At 37.0% G+C, this 13145-nt stretch overlaps 1 protein-coding gene across 1 annotated transcript in view; it reads right to left on the minus strand.

Moving 5' to 3' along the window:
• The window catches only part of LOC136840956 (leucine-rich repeat neuronal protein 3-like), a 389337-nt gene extending 376469 nt beyond the window's left edge, over positions 1–12868 (minus strand). Inside the window, exon 1 of the mRNA XM_067107938.1 lies at positions 12388–12868. The gene's annotated coding sequence lies outside the window, so the exon portion shown is untranslated. The remainder of the gene's footprint in view (positions 1–12387) is intronic.
• Between the last annotated feature and the right edge of the window lie 277 nt (positions 12869–13145).

Raw genomic sequence — 13145 nt, forward strand, 5'->3', positions numbered from 1 at the left:
CTACTGAGGCTAGAGGGCTGCAAATTTGTATGTCGATCATCCACCATCCAGTCATCAAACATACCAAATTGCAGCCCTCTATCCTCAGTAGTTTTTATTTGATTTGAGGCTAAAGTTAGCCATGATCGTGCGTCTGGCACTGCAACAACACAGGCCACCACGCCCTACTGAGAGTTTCATGGGCCGTGGCTGAGAGTTTCATACAGCATTATATGCTGTACAGAACACTCGATTGCGCCGAAGAAAATTCGACGCATTTTTTACTTGTTTTCTTCGCACTCACCAGCTGTACATATCACATAAGTTCAGTAACTAGTCCATTTTCGACCTCTTTCCTTTGTTTCCCCAGTCCTTGTTATTATCATGAATAATAATAATAATAATAATAATAATAATAATAATAATAATAACAATAATTTATTGACGGTCCAGAGGATGTTATCATCCACTACTTAGGTCAACAGAGGCACAGTGAATTTAATGAGACAACGAGCCCAAGTCGCCATTCCCACCTACAACCGAGGGTTGGTGTCGGGTCTCTCGTTGTGTGGGCTGAGGTTGGAACCAAAGATCCAAGAACTATGATGCGTGGAAAGGTCGCGCCTTTTGAAACCACATCCTTCAAGGGAAAAATACACACATACATACATACATACATATATTATGTATATGTACTCTGTATATGTATGCATACTGTACATACATACATACATACATACATATATTATATATATATATATATATATATATATATATATATATATATATATATATATATATATGTGTGTGTGTGTGTGTGTGTGTGTGTATGCAAAGCGAATGAAGTAATAAGAATTTTCCTTGCTTCTGTAGTGCAGACGATAAATATCCGAGCGACGGCTGTTTTGATCTTGTAACATAACTCTTGTTCACAGCCTTGTTTTTCTCCGTAAGGAACGGCTTGCTATTTACTTTCTCATTAAGAAACTCATATTAATTTAATATGTTAAATATCTGTGTACGTAGTAAAATAGGTTGTTAGTCAAATAAGGAAAAAAAATGAGTTTCGCCTTTGCCTGTGATATTAGCCCGCGTCTCGTTTCCATTATAGCTCATCTCGTTTCCAGGACGCATTTGCCAAAGCACCTACAGCGTCATCTGGCGGAATAGCCGCCTCCCCCCACCCGCCCCCCTTCCCACGGACGCCTCCCCCAACCCCGTCGCATGTTTCGAGGTATCCAAATTTGCTTTGAAAAATAGCCACCATAACAACAGGCCGGGGTGAAAACATCAAATATTTCCTCTTTTCTCTTTATCTATTTTTCTATGTGCCAAATAGAGATAAAGGGTTATTTGTATGATCAGTTATAAGTTGTTCTTTTAAATCCTGACAGATTAGAATTAATTGTAATTTATTTCATATATACAGGATTTACCAGTGTGAAAATAGTAATGGTCATCAGGAAGAGAGAGAGAGAGAGAGAGAGAGAGAGAGAGAGAGAGAGAGAGACGGAGGAAAAAAAAAATATTGTCTCGGAAAATTTTGTTTATTTTATTGGCAAAAGTAAAGTACATGCTTTTACGTTCAACGATTATACTCAGTGTTACAAAACCTCAAATGAAAAATGCCCGTGCCTTTAAAATCTTTGACGTGCTTCTTCTGTTCTTTTGCGATCCGGGAGACAAAGAAACATCGAGACGAAGAAGGAAAATGCAGCTTGAACATCTCTGGAATCTTCGTATGAAACGAAAAACACTCGGATGAGGTCTACAGCTGGTGATATTTTCTATATATATATATATATAAAAAACAGTTGGAGACAAATTGCCTTGGACGGATGAACAAAAAATCTTTCATTTCAGTTTGAAAGCATTAGGTACTGACTTTTCCTTCAATTTTGTATGTTTGATGTCACTACTGTATTTATCTTTTTGAAACCTTTCCATCGAATTTTTTTCGAACCTTTTATTTAAAAAAAATGTTTGGGTGTCTAGGAAAATTTTGCAAACTTTCAGGACAGTTTAATTTAAGGGGTTTAGAGGAGACAAACGTCAGTTTATCTATCTGATGCCCAGATAAACGTTCGTAGAAGGGTACGGCACAATACCTGCTTGGGCAGATTCAAGCGGCAGGCCAGTTGCATTTGAGAAGAAAAAGCAGTCATGTTAGTACCATAGAAGAGTTACCCCATAGCTTAATGACTCAGCTACTTACGCAGAAACTGAGTATAGTTCTACAAAATTTTTACTTTCCTTAATTTCCATATTTCAGAGGCTATTGGTCACGATATTGTAAAAGGAAAATAGGGTATGCGAGCGCGCAGAAGATCTTTGTATCCCAAGAATAGAAGTGACCTCACTTCATTCAAGCAGAAAGAGAATATGTCCCTTCTTCACCAGAAAACCATGCATAAAAAATAAAACGACGTAAGTGAAGACCTCGCAATGACTTCTGAGAAAATGTGCAGTGATGGAAAGCCAGATGTTGGAGAAACTCCAATGCATGTTCCGGATAACGTTCGGATAAACCATAAAGGTCTCATTGGTCATTAACCCTTAAAACGTCCAATATCGAAAGAAGCTTTATCAGTGCTAATTGGCCCTTTTATCCGAAACCAATAAAGTCGCTGTTTACGAACCGGAACGACATGAGAGGGAGAGAGAGAGAGAGAGAGAGTGTGTGTGTGTGTAACTGGAGAGTAAAATCATTTTGTCTACCGATTCCGTCTTAAATCAGCAATAATACGCTGAATATATATCATGACTGGTAATTATTAATTATAATTAAGAGTTTGGAGCTCTCCAATGCAAAGATTGAAGCTGAATACCAAGACCAGTGCTGGGAAATCATCCATTTCAGGTTTTTAGAATTTTGATTCAGTTTTATTCGTAATGTTAATATTTCTCGCAATATCCAAGTTTTGGGCTTTTGAAGTCCTTCTGACGATTTGGCGCAATCAATAACGACATTTATTGGCCGGAAATGAGTTCTGCATCGTACGGAAATGTAACGCCGTTATTACAGTCGGTCTTATTATAGGTGTATTGACGCGTGCAAGGGCAGGCTAGGCAAGGATATTGGTGAATTCGCCTTTTACGAATTTTTCCTCAAGGCTGAAAGGAAATAAGGGGGAGTGTAGCGGATAGATAGAGTGGAAATTAATATTCGATCATTCTTCGCCGTTTGCTAATCGGCATTTAGCAGCCCGTTCCTCGTCGCTTAATTTCTTTGGATTTCAGCGAGAAACCTATCGAGCCATTGCAGGAGTGCAGCATAAATTTTGACTTTATGCCCTTAAAGAGTATGGACTGGAACAATATGAAACTGGTGTAAACAATGAGATAGCTTTTAATTTTGTCTCAACGCTAAAATACATATCTTTGAGCGTGGCTTTCCATATTCGATATTTCTTATGTCACGTAGTGTGTGGGAGAGTGTGACGGAAAATAAATTGTTTTTATAAGAATGTGACTTTGCAGTGATGTTTGAAATGTTTCTTCTTCTTCATCTTCGTCTTTTTCTTAGTTTCATGAGACATTTGCTGTATTAAACCTGAGGTGGCTGTTTTGTTTATTCAGGCGAATATAGCTGAAATATTAATTTCCTACTTTTCAAGGAATATGAGTAATTTTCAACAATAATAATTATATACAATTAAGGACACAGCAAGACAAATGAGCAACGTTTGTGCCCTTGACATTAAGTGTTAAGAAACAATGTTCACAAATTCAATCTGATTTACATTCACAAGTCGGCTGGGAAGCCATAAAAATGGAGAGAAGATTTACGTCATAAATTTTGATTTATATTCATCTTGTTTTTCTCTCTTCCTTTCCGTGTCTTCCACTTACATAAACATCTAACTCAGCTGGGCGACGGTTTCTGTGCCATCTTTGAATGCTAAAATCAAGCAACTGCTCTTTGAGAGGAAGAAAGAATGAACATATAGTTAGACGTGAAAAGAATTGTTTATAAGAATCACCCCGTCTGAGTCATTGTCACCAGTTACCAAATATGCAGCAACCTCACAAGCTGGTGACTTCAGAACAGCAACCACGCAGGCGAGAATTCCATCACCAGTAAATTCTCAGCAGTTGCCAAGATTGCGAGAATTGCACAACCAGTAAATTCTCAGCAGTTGTCAATAGTACGAGAATTCCACAACCAGTAAATTCTCAGCAGTTGTCAAGATTGCGAGAATCCACAACCAGTAAATTCTCAGAAGTTGTCAAGATTCGAGAATCCACAACCATTAAATTATCAAAAGTTATCAAGATTCGAGAATCCACAACCAGTAAATTCTCAAAAGTTATCAAGACTCGAGAATCCACAACCAGGAAATTCTCAAAAGTTATCAAGATTCGAGAATCCACAACCAGAAAATTCTCAGAAGTTGTGAAGACTGCGAGAATCCACAACCAGTAAAATCTCAGCAGTTGTCAAGACTGCGAGAATTCCACAACCAGTAAATTCTCAACAGCTGTCAAGATTCGAGAATCCACAACCAGTAAATTCTCAAAAGTTATCAAGATTCGAGAATCCACAACCAGTAAATTCTCAAAAGTTATCAAGATTCGAGAATCCACAACCAGTAAATTCTCAAAAGTTATCAAGATTCGAGAATCCACAACCAGCAAATTCTCAAAAGTTATCAAGATTCGAGAATCCACAACCAGTAAAATCTCAGCAGTTGTCAAGACTGCGAGAATTCCACAACCAGTAAATTCTCAGCAGTTGTCAAGATTGCGAGAATTCCACAACCAATAAATTCTCAGCAGTTATCAAGACTGCGAGAATTCCACAACCAGTAAATTCTCAGCAGTTGTCAAGATTGCGAGAATCCACAACCAGTAAATTCTCAGCAGTTGTCAAGATTGCGAGAATCCACAACCAGGAAATTCTCAGCATTTGTCAAGACTGCGAGAATTCCACAATAAATTCTCAGCAGTTGTCAAGATTGCGAGAATTCCACAACCATAAATTCTCAAAGTTATCAAGACTGCCAGAATTGCGAGTAAATTCTCAGCAGTTATCACTAAATTCTTAGTGTTTATCAAGACTGCGAGAATTCCACAACCACTAAATTCTCAGCAGTTATCAGGATTACGAGAATTCCACAACCACTAAATTCTCAGCAGTTATCAGGATTACGAGAATTCCACAACCAGTAAATTCTCAGCAGTTATCAAGATTGCAAGGATTCCACAACCAGTAAATTCTCAACCGTTGTCAAGACTGCGAGAACTCCACAACCAGTAAATTCTCAGCAGTTGTCAGATTGCGAGAATTCCACAACCAATAAATTCTCAGCAGTTGTCAATATTGCGAGAATTCCACAACCAGTAAATTCTCAGCAACTGTGAAGATTGCGAGAATTCCACGGCCAGTAAATTCTCAGTAGGTCAAGACTGCGAGAATTCTACAACCAGTAAATTTTCAGCAGTTGTCAAGGTTGCGAGAATTCCATAACCAGTAAATTTTCAGCAGTTGTCAAGGTTGCGAGAATTCCACAACCAGTAAATTCTCAGCAGTTGTCAAGGTTGCGAGAATTCCACAACCAGTAAATTCTCAGCAGTTGTCAGGGTTCAGTTATTCACAAACAGGTGAATTCTCTGCGCCCATCTTGTGATGCGTAACATAATGCTGCATTCTGTCGTGAAGTAATAGATAATGAGGCATTTGGACGATTAAGATTCCAAATTGCAGCCAAAACTACTGAACCCAGGTTGCAAAGATAAACATTCTCCCGAAATTTTCTGAGACAATGGTTTTTCTGTTTTTGAAGGCACAAAGCAAAAGGAGAATCATTGTCATACAGAAATGACTCCAGATAGCATAGTCACGGGCAAGGCCAGCAAGTCTCAAGAGCTTCCAGGAGGTGTCTGTGTACTTAATCATCCGTTATTTTTTTAAGATTCTCTTTTGACTGAACAACAGTTTGTTTATTAACACCGAGGAGACTGAGCTAACCTTTTGTTCTATATAAAATTCAACGTTCGCTTACCAGATCGGATAATGTCTACACAGCGTTAAGTGAAAACTTTTAGATTATTATTATTATTATTATTATTATTATTATTATTATTATTATTATTATTATTATTATTATTATTATTATTATTAAAAATGTACAGAAATTGCTGTGAAACCTACCTAGAAATTAATCCCATGTACTGTTTAATGTCATTTTTTTTAAATATGGGATATCTTGAAGTTCAGAATAGTTTTTCCGGAATTTTTCTGCGCTATCGTGGAAAACACTTCTTGGCACCCGAATATCTATTTCATATTTCATAAAAAATCGATCTATTTTTTCCCGCAAGGAAATCCAACCACATTGCAAAATTTAAACGGTGTTTTTGGAGATAAAATAATCTCCACGATCAGAACTGTATTCCTCCATTTTTTTTAACATCTTAAAAATTTCGATTTCGTCATTTTGTGTTCATATCCTGGCGGCTCCGAGAACTGCGTCAGTTTCTTCTTGTAGCCTCCTGCGTTTTCCTCGTTGAATCTCTCTCTCTCTCTCTCTCTCTCTCTCTCTCTGTTTCTGAATAAACCACTGAAATACTGTTCACAGAAGTATATTATAAGCATGTAGTTTACAATTCCCTATTTTTTTTATTTTGCCCTTGCGTAGCCACCAGTTTGTTTTAATAAGTCCATTCAAGATTAGGGCCAGCAGTAATTAAAATAAAATAATAACTACACAGGATTTCTAAGTTCATATTGAATCATAGTTTCCCAGAAGCTCTCTCCACCTTCGTTGGCTGAGGTAAATATAATTTCATCACGGCGACATTTTGACGACATTGCTTGTCCAATAACATATTATGAGATTATAAGTGGAAGAGCTTTAAGCAATTCCCTTTCAAGCAGGATAAATTTAATGCGCCGTTTAACGTGAAGTTATTTTCTCGAGTATATGACAGATGTTCAGCTGAAATGATCCTCAAACCCTCCTGCTTAATGGAATAGCAAAACGGCTGAATTTAATCTAGCAATTTGAAGAATAATTCCTGAAAAGCTCTCTCTCTCTCTCTCTCTCTCTCTCTCTCTCTCTCTCTCTCTCTCTCTCTCTCTCTCTCTTTACTCTGTTCATTATTTCAGAATAAGCACCAATCTCTCTCTCTCTCTCTCTCTCTCTCTCTCTCTGTTCTTTATTAAAAATAAGCACCAATTTCTTTCCCGCCACCCCCCCTCTTCTTTCATGCGCGAGTCATGTGTTCAAACGTAAATAAAATTTCCACAAAACATTCCTTCTTTACATTTGCATCCATCTTCCGTTTTTCCTTAAATCACGAAGACATCCCGCTGGCTGGAATAGCCCTTTCAATCATCCGGATTTATCAGTTCCTGGAAGATGCAACGGGGCATCTCGACTGCTTCCATTTGCCTTCAGAGTCAGAAAAGGCGAGACGATACTAAATTATCGCTTGGCGATAATGGGGGGAGGTGGGGCGGGGGCCAACAAGAATGAGGTGCGCTTCCTGCGGGAAGATAAAAGTAAGACAATGACTGCGATATTAAGATAAATTTCTCATGAAAGATCATGAATAAAATTATAAGTAACTTTGTATATAAGGTTTTGAGCCACACTCTATGTACACCTGCCCTTCCCGTCAGATTTTACAGATTTAGGGATATGAATCGTGGTAGAGAAAATAGCCTCCAAACTACGACCTCTCTTTTGATGGTCAGTGTCAGCATCGGTGACCGTCCTCGAGCATCATATACTCTGATGCTATTATCATTCCGCAGACAAACATCCAGCAATATCATTCCTTTATATCCGTTGCTAAAACACGCAAAGTTTAGCATACTAATGTACAAAAGCGAGACAAATTACGACAATCTCATTTTCACGCATGGCGAAACGTGATGGGCAACAAAACAAATTCGGGCCTTCTCTTTTATGACAAACTTTCTCGTGCATTAACAAGTATCCTAAGAATGGAATCACGGATGATATCAGGGTCTCCAGAGCTTCCAAGGGAAGGAACACGGATTAATTAAAACGACTGGCGCTCCGTTAACATTACATGAAATTGTCCAAAAAGGGTAATAAAGTGAGGGACAGAAGAGTGGTATTCAAACTTAAAGACGCAGAATAAACACTACTGAGCTTCGACTGATAACGATAAGGAAATTACTGCAGTAAACAGTCCAGTATGATATAATCTGAGATTACAAAAATAATCTCAGACTGTAGTTCCAGTTTGAAGTGACAGCTCTGAAGCATTGTTTAATGTGTGACTCAAAATGCGAAAACAACAACAAATGATAAAAAGAATTTAGTATCTGAATAAACCAATGATACAACGGAGATGTAAAGGGTTTATCGTTTGTAAGTTGTATACAAATTAAATTGAAATTAAGTTTATTTCAAACCAATTTTCATTATTAGATTATGAAATGAACGTGCCTTGTTTTCTAGAGGTCATAATTATTATCATTACCAGTAGCAGTATTTATCAAAGGCACGAAATCGGATATCGTTATAACGGATCAAGTTCCTTTGAAACGTCATGGCAGATGCATCTTGCCAATTCCAGCTGGAAGCTTACTATGAGACGGGACAATTTCCATTATGAGAAGGATCTCAGTAGGATTAGGAGACTTCATCCCTCAAGCCTTGTAATCTTAGTCAAAGGAGCAATAGACAATTTTGGAAGCATCGTCTTCACCATTTGAATATGACGTCATGACGTCAATATGAACCCATGATGAATGCTTTTTACCTCGATAGTCATGTGCCTGGATGTTGTCAGTTCTGGATTTATTGTTCGCTGTTTATTTCCTAAAAATGTATGAGGACGTACTTGCGTCATGAAAATTAGCAGCTCTTATTGATTTTTCATGAAATATTAAAAAAGGTGAGCTTATACATAATTATGCCAGGGGCATAGAAGAGCAGTGACTTTCAAGGAAGCACGAGAATGAATTCAAAACAAGGGCTCACTCAGCTTCAAATATTCAAGATCCAAATCCTAATGTCGGAAAATTCTTTTTCAAGCAAAATCCTTAAGAGAGAAAACCCGCTTTTTCCCTTCTCCCTTACTTCTCTTGTTTCTGTCAAACCTGGGATAAAAGTCATCATCAGGTTCTGCATCCACTGGTTTTTGCATGAAAGAGACAGTATCGTAGGAAAAAATGGTAAGCTTCGAAGAGACTGCCCCTCCGTAGCAAAATAAGAAAAAGAAAAAGAAATAGAACTACAGGTGATCGTCTCATTTACTCAGGCTTGGCTGTTTTCCTCTGTCTCCGATACTAGCCAAAGTAACTTAGACACTATGGATCAGCTATTTTCTTTATCTTTTTTCAAGCTGGTACCAAACTTAGCTCATGTGATGAAGCTTCGCAAAACAAGAGCAAGACGGAAAGGAAATTTATCAAGTCGGTTAACTTTCCAGCTCACAAGAATATCACAACGCAAGGCTCATGCTTGTCGGTTGGGGAACGTGATAGTGGCATTCTGCACAATAGATTGAGAGCTATGTCAAATAAATAAATAAATAAAATAAAGGCTCATGACAAAAATGAAGGACATGTTTTGCGTAGAATATAGATTGAATAACTGACCTAAACTGCTGTGCTTTGATGCTGAGTTCTACCCTTTCCTTATCACCATAATTGAAAGTGCATTTCACTAAGCACGGCGTTTCCTCAACATTGACCGAGAACGTTAATGAATTAATAAACGATTCAAACACAACAAAGGTTCAAGGAAATAAAAAAAAAAGGAAAGTTCCGAGTACAACTCCGTAACGAAATACTCTCTCCACTCGGATAAAAGTCTATAGTGACTCCTCAAACTCATGAAAATATTTTTTGTTTTGTTGTTTGGTGCATGTTGCTAACTTCAGCCTCCTTTTTGTACTGACTGTAAATGTAACCCCTTTAACAAGACATGTCAGAGAGGGGAGTGATGGAGGAAAAATACTGCAAAATTCACCTCTCTAGAACTCAAAGGCAACCAACAAATGATCTCTCTCTCTCTCTCTCTCTCTCTCTCTCTCTCTCTCTCTGTGAAAAATCCTTATTCAACATGGCTTTCTCAACCCATCAGGTGGCGGACAGATGTATAAAAAGCCGAATTCAGAAACAGCACGTTTGGGTGCTTAGTGTTTTTAAACATCGGATTTATAATTCACGTTGCTGCTTTAAAAATTCTCCATACTGTTATGGATGGTTTAACAGCAGAATAAAATGCGTATATTAAAAATGCGTGATTTTAATTTTCTTTTTTACGTAAAATTTTAGGTAAAATGTGCCAGTACATCTTATCTACATCCACGAAATAATATTGTTGCTCGTACCCTTTAGTATCAACAAGATGCTACACATAAAAGAACTTGCGTAGTCACTATTAGCTTTTCTCTCGCTACATGTCTGGTGGCATAAATGATCTGCAGCAAAATGTGTTATAAACACACTTCGACAGCTTATCGCACACACATCACAGACAGGTAGAATACAAGATTTATTAGTAGTCCTAATCAGTGCTCCATTCGACTATCCAGCATTTGCCAAAGATTCGTTCTCCACTTCTTAAGGTCTCTGACTTGTTTTCAACCTGTTTATGATATATTTGCAATGGGTTTCCGACGTTTGTTTAGGACACACGCTCGGTATCATTGTATTTGCAGTGACAAACGAAAGACTTAACTACCTGAATAAAACCATTTTTGTAGTGTTTAGGCAAAATACGACATTTTCAAAAGAATGGGGAAAATAGGGCATCACTCCGATAAATATTTTTCAGTCGTTCGAGTTGTTCAGTTTCGAGATCCTGCAGAGGAATTACAATTTGCGTCAGTCACAAACAGTTCTTTCCACAATAAATCCCGTTACTAGATGTTTATTTTTTGTCATGCTCAACAGCTGCTATGCCTTCCTTAATATATCTGTTCTAAAAATGGCTTTGTTTCCGAAATAACCAGTTTGGGCGCCACATTTGTCATTTGTCCTCTAAACTCGATATTTTCAATCACTAATCTATATTATTATTATTATTATTATTATTATTATTATTATTATTATTATTCAGTAGATGAAACCTATGCATATGGAACAAGTTCACAGGGGCCATTGACTTGAAATTCAAGTTGCCAAAGAATATGGTGTTCATTAGGAAGAAGTCAGAGGAGGTAAAGGGAAATGCAGAAAGAAGATACCACTTACTAAAAAAGAAAAAAGTTAATCCATGAATAGACAGATAGATAAAAATGTATCAAAATGCAAGAAGAATAGCATTAGGGCAGCAATGCATTGCATCTTCGCTTGAACTTTTGAAGTTCCAATTGCACGACATCCTCAGGGAGACTGTTCCACAGTCCAAAAGTGTGAGGAATAAAGGCCCTCTAGAGTTGAGAAGTTCGACAGCGAGGCACATTTACTGCATATTGGTGCTGCCGTTCAGCGAATTTGGTTGCTCTCGGCAGATAAATGGGATCAGGGATCAATTGTGAATGTGAAAGATCTCTGTTGAAATGCGACTTACGAAAAAGTGAGAAAGAAATCATCCGTCGATGGTCTAGTCATAACCGCTGCTACAATCAAAAAGGACCTAACGTTTCCTTTGACATCACATTCATCGCTAACAGTTTCAGAAAGTAAACTTTCAGATGCAGATACTTATGACTATTAGGAATCAGAAAATATGCTTTGGAAAAATGTAAAATATCCGTAGCATAATTGTAGTCTTAATATCTAGGGAGAAAAATTTTCGCCTTACATCTGTATTAAGGTTCAGGCACATATTCCTTTGGAAGAAATTTTTTGGTTATATGTTAGGTGCGTTCGTAAATTTTTTCCTCTCTCTTTTTATATATATATATATATATATATATATATATATATATATATATATATATATATATATATATATATATATATATATATATATATATATTTATATATATATATATATATATATATATATTATATATATATATATATATATATATATATATATATATATATATATTTATATATATTATATATATATATATGTATATATATGTATATATACATATATATACACATATATATACATATATATATATATATATATATATATATATATATATATATATATATATATGTGTGTGTGTGTGTGTGTGTGTGTGTGTGTGTGAGTGCTGGTACATACTGTATATACTAACATGGCGAAATACCGCCCTCCAGTTGTTAAATGTCAACAATAACAAGTTAAACGTAGGAAATGCCAGTGGACTTCCTGTCCTTATAAATGTTGATTATCATTTGTTTGGTCTGTTTATCATTATGGTTATTATGCCAACAAAAGCATCAGGTTATTACACATATTAGAAAAGAGAACCAACACTTCCAAGAATATGAAGCAACTGATACAAAGAAGCAAAATGAAATATGAAAACGCTTACCTTAATTTTCGTTGTTATGGAAACGATTTTATCAAAATGCGCAGTGTTTTACTCTCCTAATTTATAAAATTTCGAATGAACTCGCGAAACAAAATCTGGCACTCAAAGCACTTTTATCATAATATTTCAAACATTCAATCCACCGCCTTCATTCCACGGATAATGAAGCTCTATTCTCTACGCTTTAAACATCATCCGGGCTCACTGATCGTGTTGCATATTTGTGACACTATGCCTACCAACTCAAGTCGTGCACATGTAAACAAGCGTGTTTTGGACCAACAGCAAACCTTAACTGACGCCTGTCACTTCAAAGACCGCGAAACAGCAGCCTAGTTACGAGCATAACAGGGGAATAGAACTGACTCGAACGTTCATGACAGAGAGAGAGAGAGAGAGAGAGAGAGAGAGAGAGAGAGAGAGAGAGAGAGAGATGGCGGGGGAGGTGTCTGGTAGGTAGGGAAAGCATCTGTGACGTCATGTTATTGTTGTGTTCTCACAAAGCCACATACAAGTCCCTTTATGGGTACAGGATGTTCAGGCATCCGACGCTGATAAAAGTTTGTCATCTCTCCTCTTGTATTTTCTTTGAGTGTGATAGGTTGTGTCACCAATGCTAAGACCTTACGTCCCCACCTCCTCTAAGGGAAAGGCATATGGAAACAAAAATATATAGATGTGTTTACTGTACAGCACACCCGTGTATTCTGAATCCAAGTTTTGCAAATAGTGTTACTTATAAGTAAACTTTATCACGC

This window comes from Macrobrachium rosenbergii, chromosome 8, assembly GCF_040412425.1.
Source record: "Macrobrachium rosenbergii isolate ZJJX-2024 chromosome 8, ASM4041242v1, whole genome shotgun sequence".
Taxonomy (NCBI): Eukaryota; Metazoa; Arthropoda; class Malacostraca; order Decapoda; family Palaemonidae; genus Macrobrachium; species Macrobrachium rosenbergii.